Below are 12434 nucleotides of genomic sequence, written 5' to 3' on the forward strand. Positions count from 1 at the left end.
GTCATTCAGACATTCAGCTACCAGAAGGCAGTAATGCAGATGTTCAGGACAGCTACAAATACCTTAGTGTCCCGCAGGCAAATGGGAATCATGAGGAGGCCGCAAAGAACTCAGCCACAGCCAAGTACCTACACAGAGTATGGTGGATCCTGAGAAGCTGGCTGAACGGAAAGAACAAGGTCTGAGCCATCAACATGTATGCCCTGCCAGTCATCAGATATAATAAAGGTATAATAAACTGTCCAAAGGAGGAGATAGAGACCACTGATATCAAGACAAGGAAGCTATCCACAATGCATGGAGGGTTTCATCCCAAGTCCAGCACCCTGAGATTGTACACTAAGTGAAACAAGGGGGGCTGATGACTGGTGAGTGTCAGAGCCACTGTCCAGGATGAAACAACCAAGATCCATGAATGGGGAAGATGGCTCCCAAAGATGAGCTGCTAAATGAATACCTCAGGCAGCAGAAACCCGAGAATGCAGAAGAGGAGGATGACCCATCATGGCAGGACAAGCCCCTACATGGTATGTACCACCGACAGATTGACGAAGTGGCCGACATCAAGAAATCCTACTAGTGGCTGGAAAAGGCTGGACTGAAAGACAGCATAGAAGCACTAATCATGGCAGCACAAGAACAGGCACTTAGTACAAGATCAACTGACCTATGGCTAAGCCCTGCCCTCAAATGCAATGAGCCAATCACAGTGCATATAGCCATTCCCATACACTCGGACATTCTCTGCCTGGACGTACATTGAAATGCATTACAGAAAGTCAGTTTTGTTTGTTTTTTTGGGCTTTTTCTGAGATTTGAAGTTTAAAAATGGTCAAACGGTGTGCATGGGGTACTTGCAACTCCGACACAAGGTATCCTGAGAGGCTGGGAAACGGGGTGTATTTTTTACACTTTCCTAAACCACATCTCAACCGAGAAAAGTGTCTCCTTTGGATAAAGTTGTGCGGTAACGTTAGACCACAACATCAACTCAACGTGAATAAGATTAACAAGGATGTCTACATCTGTCTGTCTAAGGTAAGTCAACATCGTGTTTGAGGCAACATATTGTCACTTTGCTGGAAAGAAATATAAGGTTATCTTTAACATCTCTAGCTCACGTTAGCTAAAGTTAGCCTAACATTAGCCTAACGTTAGCTCCTAGCTCCTAGGGAGTTCATTAGCCTATTTTTTTCTAGTTTTTGTACTTTGGTGATCGCACATCATTGTTAGCTGTTGTCCAAAGGGCTCTAGTTAAGCTAACGTTAACTTCTGGAGCTTAGCTTCATTAACTTTTCTGCAATCGCAGAGATAACAAAGGTTGGTAAACGTTACGCTGAATGATTCAATGTAAATACTGTAGCACCAAACTAACGAAGAGACACTCTTGGTAAAGATGGTATAAAGGCTGTTTTTTCTCATATTCTGAGCCAAAAATCTTAACTTCAGTGGAACAACATGTGGTTTATCACGCTTACACTGGGACCTGTAAATTTTGGCTTGTAATTTAAGCTTTTCATCGACCTTCTCAACAATAAAATGATGAATATCCCTCCAGTGCGTAGTTGAGGCCCTTTTGGTTACTTCTCAATGACATCTGATTATGTCTCCAAAAATCATCAATTGCCTCCTGCAAAATGCAGCGTACTGTGACACTTACCATAGCGTCGGGTCACTGAATGTTGATATTTTGTCCAAGTGAGTGGAGGGGGTGTGGCTTAGCCATAAGTCAATAGAAGCAGGGGTCGACCACAGCAAACAGGACCACAGGTGCAGGCTGTGCAAAGATGCTCCTGAGACAGATCAGCACATAATAGCAGGGTGTAAGATGCAGGCAGGAACAGCGCACATGGAACACCATAACCAAGTGGCTGGCATAGTGCAGAGGAATATCTGCACTGAGTATGGGCTGGAGGTCCCAAGGTCACAATGGAAGACACCTCCTAAGGTGGTGGAGAATGACCGAGCTAAGACTTCCAGATCCAGACTGACAAACTGGTGATGGCTAACCAACCGGACATTGTGTTGATCGACAAACAATAGAAGAAGGCAGAGGTGATCAATGTAGCAATCCTGGGCGACTGCAATATCAGGAAGAAGGAACACAAGAAGCTGTAAAAATACCCAGGGCTAAAAGAGGAGCTAGAAAAGATGTAGGGAGTAAAGGCAACAGTGGTGCCAGTGGTAATTAGAGCACTTAGGGCTGTGACCCTCTGTGTGTGTGTGTGTGTATATATATATATATATATATATATATATATATATATATATATACAGACATATATTTATATATATTACATTTCCACAATAAATGGATGTAAAAAGAAGGCACAAATCCAGTGCATAAAAATTCACCAGAATATAGGAAATAAGGTGCTTGACGCTCAAAAAAGTGCCACAGAACTCAAAATGAAACTGAAATGTTGAAAGAAACCAACACCTTTTCATCATATCATATATAACTTACATTTTGGATTGAGTGTGGTGGGTCAGTCTGGACCAAAATGCCTGGGCCAACTTTTTGTCCCAGTCCACCCCTGGATATGTGACAGAGCCATGAACTTCTGTACCATTGGATCCTTCCAGATACACACCCTTTTTCATAATCAAACAGTGGTACAGTTCACAACAGTGAAGCTCAGCAGGCACCAACCAAAATCAGGCTTCAACACACTGATTGGTTAAACAGTATGAGAGTCAAGCACATCACTGATGAATTGATGGAATGGATGGTGATGGCAAATGCTCATACTACTGCAAGTGTTGGATTTATTGTACACAGAAATGTGATGAACGATAAGATGCTTATTAAATCATGTTTTTTCAAATACAGTTAATATTTAACAGTTGAGTTTCACTTTGATCAATTTTGTTAAATTTGGTGAGTTTCAGCTCTCATAAATAAGCTGATTTTACTTTGTCTGAACACAGTGGGCTCAAAATTACACCACAGCAGGACTTATTGTAGGGGATTCTTTCATTAATGGCAGGAAATGTAATATAATAATGTATCCATCTGCAGCAGATCTCTCACCTCCTCCACATGTTACATGACAGGATGTAACCATCAAGACCAAGTGGAAGTGGAGTGTGAAATTACTCCTCACTTACAATTCATCCACCTCCATTGATCGTCCTATTGAGTTGGTTTGAGATCAGTAAATGTGAAAATCATTTTCTGCTGCACATACTGTACTGTATAAGAAGGGGTGTCAGACCTGATTGATTATTCTACCTGCAAGTTAATTTAACACAAGCTTTACTGTGTAATCAATTGAACTGTTTGAAAAAAATATATAAGAAAGCCACAGACTTTATTCTTCCCACAGTGATCTGTAACCCTGCAGCATCCAGCAACTCTGTTTTTGATGCATTTGAAGAAGAGTTTGTGAAAAACAGGGCTTTGAGAGGATTTCTGAGGTAAATATCCCTAAAGGCATCTTTTCTTTTTTTATCAGTTAATTAGCTCATTATATCGAGTTTGATTGATGTTATTTTACATCAGAGTGATGAGATTGATCTGTTGATGGAAACTGTGCCTCTCCCTTAGTTTGTCAATAACTCTTAAAAAAAGTCTCTAAAAGTATATTTTAGTATACAAGTATTATAGCAGGCATATAACTCAAATATGGTGGTTTAGAGTGGAACATCTTTACAAGTGTTATCATGGAACTCTCTACAGAAATTCATGGTCTCAACAGTAGAGTGCAGTTCAGACCGCATATTTCTGTCCTAAACCAACCAAGAACATATAATAATAATAATAATAATAATTATAATAATCTTTATTTATAGAGTACTTTGCAAAAACAACAGTCATCCACCCCTCACTCTTCCACAGCGCCAGCCTCTCACCCAAATGTGGTCATTTCTGGCTCCAAAAAAACCCAAGATGTCGATGGCTGTAATGCCACACTCAGGGTTTCAAAATAGTTGTCATGGTAGCTATGTCTGTTATTTCTACAGTCTATGATTCCAACAGGACTACAGATTCTACAGCTGCTCATACAGGTTAGTTTAAAATGAATAGTACAGCCTCACAGAGCCACTAGCGTTTGTTTCATCCATGATTATTCTGCAATGCAAAGCTCCACTGAGAATCAATCATTAAAACAAGGAAAAGGTCATTGCAAGCAACTCACATGATTTTCCTGGAATAATGGTGCACTTCCTGCCTCACAAGCCATGCACATGTACAGAAAAAGTTCATCTAAAGCCTGAAGGTTTGAACACTCATAGTTCAGGTTATTCATGGTAACATATTAACGTTTACAGATACTGTTAATGAAGATTGCATGTTGAGGCAATTAGTGGAACTTCTGATTAACTGCACTCACACAGTGACCTTTTGTAATGTCATCATATGTGTGTATATATATATATATATATGTATATATTTACACAACAGTTAGTTCCAGCCCTGCAATCTGATTGGTCGAGAGACAGTAAAACCGTGACGATATTGGAGTACAACATCACAGTTATTTAACTGTGTATGTATCACTCCGCCTCACAGCTGATTGCATTCAACAATCAAATCAAAACTGACGGTTAGTGTCAGTTAGGTCAGCAGTTGCGTTGCATCCCTGGAAAAGTATTTAAACAAACTTCCACCAGATGCAAATGCCCTTTATCTGAAGCCCAGGATGACAGCAGCTCACACAGACAATATCTGGTACACTAAAACTCCACTGGGAATAAACTCACTCGCACAGATGTTGCCGAAGATGTGTAAAGAGGTGGGGACAACAGCCATCTACACCAATCACAGCCTCAGGGCGACTGCCATACAGAAGCTGTCAGATGCAGGTCTTGAAGCTAGGGAGATCATGACAGTGAGTGGGCACAGGTATGATGTTGTTTTAATGTAGCCTATGTGTACAGTTAGTCTTCTAATTAGGAGTCGGGCCCTAAATATACCTTTTGTCTTGCAGGTCTGAGAGCTTGTTAAAATGCTACTGGAAGCCATCCATGGAGAGCAGGAAACGATGGAGCAACATACTGTCAGATCAGAAGGCAGAGTCGGCTGTGCCTGTGAAGTGACAATCCACCATGCAGTCACCAGAGACTTATTTCACCGGCTGCACAATTAATGGAAATGTGCAGATAAATGTGTATAAAGTGTAAGTGCCTGGCGCACCATGTCTGCGTTACATAGCAACAGTGACAGCGGAGTCCTGAGGGAACTATTTTTGTTGGCGGAAGACAAATAAAATGCTTAAATTATCTATTTTGCCCTCAGTTTTTCAACATTTCTTAATCAGCCTTGCTTATTTAACTGTTGAACTGTTGTATAAAAGCAATATCACACTCGAGCTCGTGATGTTATACTCATATATCGTCACGGCTGTGATTGTCTTCTGTGACCGAATCACAGCAGTGACGATATACCGGTATAACATCACGAGCTCCAGTGTGATATTGCTTAAATATATATATATGTATGTATATGTACACACATGTATGTATGTATATATATATATATATATATATATATATAGATATATATATATCTATATATATATATATATATATATATATATACACACATATATATGTATATCTATCAAAGTGAGTTCAAACACTTTCAGAGGTCAAAGTAAAGGAAGCAGCTGTCCTCTGAGCTATCAGTGTTCTGTTTTTGTTGCCTCCATATGTTCTGCTTCTCTTTTGAAGTTATAATGTGTAAATCGCCTGATGCATTAACTCAGCTACACGCAGGATCAACCACAGACTCCAACAAATCTTGCAGAGCTGCTGGTCATAGACACGGTAACTTCGAAACTCCAGATCTGTGATCAATTATTTAAACAGCACACTGTTTGTCTGCGAGGCTTTAAGGTGATTAATTAGACTTTACAGTCACCTACTTTTCATTTAAAAAGCCAATATTGTGAAAAAAGAGAACAGAAAGTGCCTTGCTTTCAGAAAATGTTGCCTTTCATCCTCGAGAGCTTTTGAGGTTCTATGAGTGAAACATTTTCTAGGAAAAGAAGAACTGAATTATTGAGTGAAAAACCCTTTTAACCACATTCATTCTAGAGGACACAGGACACACTATTTTTCATCTGAAGCTTTAAGTTTTGCTCACCAAACTGTTACACATGGCAGCTACAAAAAAAACTGCTTCATATGAATGTTTGCTGTTATGCTTCTGTTTGGTTAGATTTACGTGCAAGAAGAAGACACACAGTTAAAAGAAAATGACAGTGCCTGTCAGTAGGAAATGGGGTAATGATCTTTATATAGGCAATCTGCAGCAATAAAGGGCATATTCATTGTAGTAATGCAATAATCCACTAATTCTCACAACATGCAGATTTTGGCACAATATGAATATTGTTCCCTCTCTGAACTTATAATGACAGCTGGTCTGCAGTCTGAGATGAAGGTAACAGGCATTTATGAGGTTGGTCTATAAAAAAAGGAAGGAAGTGACTGGATTAAAATTCTCTGGAGGACTGAGAAGAAGTAACTGCCTATTCAGTATACTCCAAAACATCCTCACTACGACCTCGTCACATATTGACATTTGGTCATGGACTTTCCATGTCGACATATGATGTACAAGGTATCCTGGGTGTGTTAGTTGTTGACATGTGGGACACCCTGTCAACTACTGCCTGTTACATGCATTGTCCATTTTCAAAATACACTTCCATTTTCACAGCAAATGTACAGTTTGCACACAGTCTCTTGCAAAATATACGCATTATGTGGGTACAACACCTCAAATTGGCGTTTTTTTCCTTCAACAACAAACACACATGGTTAAATTTAGCCAACACCCGCATGTGGTTTGGTTCAAGAAAAAAGAACAGGGTTTGGCTTTACAATCTTACGGAAAGTGAACACTGGCCTCCTGGATGAAAGTTGGTGGTTGTTGCATCCATCCACAACCACTCCCACCCATCCTACTTAGATTTGCGTCCCTTTAACACTTTCCCCACCAGAGTATAACTTTTAAGCTGCCAGCCACCAGCAGCATTTTTGATCATATTCACTAATCTTTCAAGACCCACAGAATAATTTTTCTATGAACATGTATAAAGTATATACATGAAACTAAAGAAGAGACTTTCTCTTTTCAAACACAAAAAACATTGAATTAAATTGAATTAATTTTATTCTATCTTATTCCATACCTTTTTTATCTTGAATTTGGGAGGCTGCATAAAATCTTTCAGACGAAAAGCTGAGAAAAATGTGATTTTCAAGTATAAAATCAATTTCACAATTACATTTTTAGTTTTTTCCCCATTTCCTTACGTACGTTTGAATTGTATAAATGAAAATAATAATAATGATAATGAAAATAATATTTTCTTTTTGGTATAGAAGAACACTTTCACATTCAGTGATCGTTCAGTGTTCTGTTGTCTCCCTCTCCTCTGTGGTCATTTTGTCCGTGTGTCACTGTCACGGTCATGGAGATCCTGTTTCGTCCCACCAAACTTGTTTGCCTCTTTGTCAAAATTAAAAAAACAGGAATTGTTTTGCATCAACATCTCCACGGCTTGCGCAACTGTAAACTTTTCCATCAGTGCTGGTATTTTCATGCAGTTTACAGGCTGCTACATTTCCGTAAACAACATCTTCTTCTGGTTTCCAGCAGATCTTCCTTGGTTTTTGGACAAGGCGGTGCTGTTCTATTTCACAAGTTGTGTAACAGCGCCCCCATCTTGCAAAAGTGATGTCATAAATGATGGAAAATCTTGTCAATGGCAGGGAAGGGTTTAACTTATGTTGTTGTCCTGCGCATTTCCCCTGCTGCTGCCAGGCACCGTTTAACAATGACTGCGACTGACTGCTTATCACGTTGACGTGAAAGGACGGCTTTTATCATTGAGGTATGACGCTGGAAGTCAATGACCAAGCACCAGTATTCGGTGATGTTGACTGAGACTGGGTTGTGTACTCTGAATCTTAGTGGAATCGCACCAATTGGATGAAAACATTTAACAGGAGGCAACCAGGAGGCATCGTTATCAGATTCCCAAACCACCTCAACTGGCCCCTTTCAACGCAAAGGAGATGTGGCTCTACTCTCAGCTTCCTCTAGATGTCTGAGCTCCTTACACCATCTCTAAGGCTGCACCCAGGCACCCTCCAGAGGAAACTCCTTTCAGTTACTTCTATCCATGGACTCATTCTTTCGGTCATTACCCAAATCTCATGTCCATTGATGAGGGTCGGAACATAGATGAACTGGTAAATCAAGAGCTTTGCCTTCTAGCTCAGCTCCCTCCTCACCATGACAATGCCTGCATCACTGCTGATGCTGCACCAAACGCCTGTCCACATCAAGCTCCATTTTACCTTCACTCATGAACAAGACCCTAAGATACTTGAACTTCTTCTTCTCCTGGAGAGAGGAGTGGTTTGCTGTGGAGTAATCCCAGGATTACTCCACAGCAAACCACTTGTCCATCTCTTGCTCCTGTGCAGGGATGTCAGCGTAGTATTGGCTTTTCTATTTTGTTTCAAAGAGAAACATATTAACAGATATCAGAAGGATTACCATACAAATAGATTTAGATTGTAGTGGTGCAGAGGGGATGAATCCTAATAATTTTGGTTACTTTTAGTCATGCTAGCAATGTGGCTATAGGAATGTCAGTGTTGGTTGAAATATTTCATCAAATATTGGGTTGATTTTCATGAAATTAATAATTGTGATGCTTCCTAGTGATTTTCCGTCTAGCGCCATCATTAGGTCACAATTTTAATTTGACCAATACTTTGGTTTATGTTCAAATGCAAAACTGATTACAGCTGTACTTTGCTGACTGTTGCATTAAGCACTCCACCCCCATTTTGTAGCGAAAACGCCTAAAATGACATACCCAAATTAAAACGACTGTAGCGTCTGAACCGCGCTGAAATTTTGCCTAAAATAAAATAAAATTTTCAGGATTTTCAGGATGAATAACTGTCTGTGGCTTCATCTGAGCAGGTAAATGACACTGTGGGGCTGTAGGCACACTATCAATGAACATTTGTTTCAAATTTGAAGAAGACTGCACAAAGTATGACCATTCTACAGTGTTTTTTCCATGCAAAGATCCAGGCGGAGCTCCACATGACAAGTCGGTCACTCGGCTTCAAAACAGTACTATCAGTGATCAAACAACATTCAGCCAGCTTCTTATCACCAAATAAAGCCATATGAAACGTGAAAATTATGATCCCACTTTCTACGTGGTATATCTCAGCCAAAAATAGTGGTAGGAGTGAGACTCTTACCTTTTATAAAAGATCTAAATCTCCACTTGCAGCTCCCTTTAACCTTTCCGCTCGTAAAACGGCATGACATGACTTGTCACCACTCATTGCGATTTTGGACTTTGTGTGTTTAGGCTGCTCTGGTCTGAAATCCATAAGAAATAAAAGAAAAACGATGTCATTTTTGAAAATTCGAGAGCTTCCTGAATCCGGCAATACCAAACATCACATGGTTTGATGACATAGTGTGCCTGTGAGATACCATTTAACAGAGGAGGGAGGGAGCGCGGACATCGGCGTCCGGGCGGAGTTAGAGAGGTTAAATATGGTGACTCACAAAACCACTGCTCTCAGCTCATGTTCACACTAGGGCAATAACTTGTGATCAGACACTGATTTGTTTTAAGGGGTCACAAACCAAAAGGATCAGAAACAACTAACAGTATGACTTCCTGTCGATGCTTACACAGAACAGAAAAGTTGTCTCTTCATTTGTCATCTATCTCTGTTGTGTTTACTGGCAGATTATAGTCTGACAGACCTACTGATGTGCCTGAAGACTTTCAGTCTTTATTTGCTGTATTTCAGATGTTTTTAGTTGGACTCAAATATCAAAGTGTAGCCACAACAACGTACTGTACCTCTCATTCTCATCAGTCTTCTCTGTACAGTAAATGCCAGTTGGTTAAAAACCTATAATATAGATTCCCTTTTCCACCAACAGTCTGTCCCAGTTCTTGTACCTTATTTATTTGAGCCAGAATACACTGACGAAGAGCTTTGTGAAATTGAAGAACGGAGGAGGAGAGAGAGAGAGGCGCAGCAGGTAAGAGGACGACAGAGGCTGCTGGAAGGATTTAGCTCTGGAGATTGGTGGTGTAACATTACCTGTGAATGCTGTACCCCAATGCCCACAGAAGAGGAATACCTCTGTTGCAAGGAATGGGACCGGTTGCAGCCTTAGCCAAATGGTAAACAACAAACATGGCAGCACACCGGCAAGGTAAGACAACATGTTTACATGTCGTTTTCTATATGTTCTCTGACATTTATCCTAACGATATGAGGCGGTCTTTGTGGAGAAAGAGCTTGTTTAGTGGACTAACTTTGCACTTGAAAGGATGCCCGTTCAATTATGTTTTAACAGGTCTGACACTACGGCTGTATCTAGGCTAACAGCTAACATGCTAACTATTATTTCTGTGTCACTAGTGACTTGAAACAAAATTAGGACGATAGGAGACGAGTTGAAATAAACCGAAATTTCCCTTTAATGCATCGCGACATCATTTCAAAGTCAACACTTCCTGAATTTATTTCAAATTAAAAGCCCCTTATAACCTCGGCTGAGAGAATCCCTCCATTTCCTAAATAGGCTTTTATTGAGAAACATTTGTAGGAACTTGTTGTGGAGGATACAGTGACTTGCACGTTTGCGTATGGTACTTCTAATAGAGCTCCTGCCGTCTGCTGATGCTTTTTAGGTGACTACAACAACATTTCAGCTGGCACATGAACAGACACAGTGACTCAAATAATAGTAAAAGTGATAAAAATAGGACAAGAATAACCCGATGACATCACACACGTCGTGAAAGACGACCGGGGATAATTGGTGAGTACCATCTAGGGTTGGGTACTGAAACCTGGTACTTTTTGTACTTGGTACTGATTCACGTCAGTACTACTGAGTACCGATTCATTTAAAATGAATCAGTGCCAAATTTCGGTACCTGAGGTGGAGGCGGAGCGAGAGTGCATGACTTGCACCTCAGACTCAGCAACAATGGCGAGCCGAAAGCGGTTCAAAGTCTGGCTGCACTTCACGGCAGTCGACAGAGACAGTGCTCGCTGCAATATTTGCGACGCAATGTGCAAGGCAGGCAGGGGAAACACTTCCAATTTAAGGAAGCACCTGGTCAAACACAGCATTTATTTAAAAGCGTAGGAGTGCACCGTGTTTGACGGCTGGAGAGGGACGGCTGCAGCTGCATCGTCACTGTCAGCTACCAACGTTGCTATAATGTTACTAGCAGCAGCGCCGCTAGAAGCAGCAGCGGGTCTGGCACCCCCCCTGAGGCCAGTCAAGGAGCGAGTGTCCCGAGTGATGAATCCACCTCATCATCGACACGTTCAGGTAATTATTAGCTAACCAACTAGGTGAATAAGTTGTTGGAAATAACAAACTTTTTTGTCTTGGCTTATCATGTTAGCTAAGCTAGCTAACTAGTTAGCGCTTGGCTATAGCTAAGCTAGTGTTATGACGTTATCATTAATAATGTGCTTTGGCTCAGCTCGAGAGTCATCATGTTTAACGTGAACTGTTATATCGTTGTTTTATAAGGTGAACTGTTATACCTTTGTTTTATTGGGTAGGTCGCCCTGTCCCACGCTCAGCCCCTGCGCCCTGTGTCACAGCGAGAGCGGCAGAGGTGACTCCTTTCACCCTTTCAAAAAGTTGTGCAATACCTTTTTGGTTTATTGAGGAAGAGAGAGGTCTTGCTTCACCTCCTAAACCTTGTTGCACTTGTTTGTTGTGACGTTGACCTGTTGATCTGGTCCTAAATGTTATATTTATTTCTATTTAAATCTTTTTATTGAATTTTCAAAATAAATGCATGTGCAGACAAAAGTTAACATGCAGCACTGTTCCTAAATGTTCTCAATAAAATGTTGAAACTGAGAAGTTTAGACTTTAAAAAGTACCGAAATAAGGTACCGTTTGGTACCGGTACCGAATTCCAGATACCGGTACCGGTACCATATCGGTTCAATTATGAACGGTACCCAACCCTAGTACCATCATATAATGCGTCACGAGAAAACATTGCATGTCCTGCGATGTGACTATCGCACATGCGCATATCGTGATGGCGATGTTCAAATGATATATCGTGCAGCCCTAGTTCGGATGCAAAAAGTTGGTTCACAACCCAAAACAACAACAAAAAAAAAAACAACAGGAGGTATTCCTTGATCTGAAGTGCGAATTGTAATGACATCAGTGGGTGTGACGTATTCTACAGGTTGGAAAGAGAGTGCGTAATAGCCTTCTACATCGTCTTATCATTAATAGTTGGTCCATGCTTGTTTTTGGGATAAAATATCTGTAATACAGGAACTAAAGCTTGCAGGTAGTCAATGCAATCCGCTATCTTGCTACCACTGTTTACCTCCACTGTGCATTGTGCAACACCATCTGTTGATGA

The 12434-nt window shown here is 40.6% G+C and overlaps 1 pseudogene; it reads left to right on the forward strand.

The window, feature by feature from the left end:
* The first annotated feature begins 424 nt into the window (after positions 1-424).
* Positions 425-11661, forward strand: LOC144465053 (uncharacterized; annotated as a pseudogene).
* Positions 11662-12434: the final 773 nt, after the last annotated feature.

This window comes from Epinephelus lanceolatus, chromosome 2, assembly GCF_041903045.1.
Source record: "Epinephelus lanceolatus isolate andai-2023 chromosome 2, ASM4190304v1, whole genome shotgun sequence".
In the NCBI taxonomy this organism is placed as follows: Eukaryota; Metazoa; Chordata; class Actinopteri; order Perciformes; family Serranidae; genus Epinephelus; species Epinephelus lanceolatus.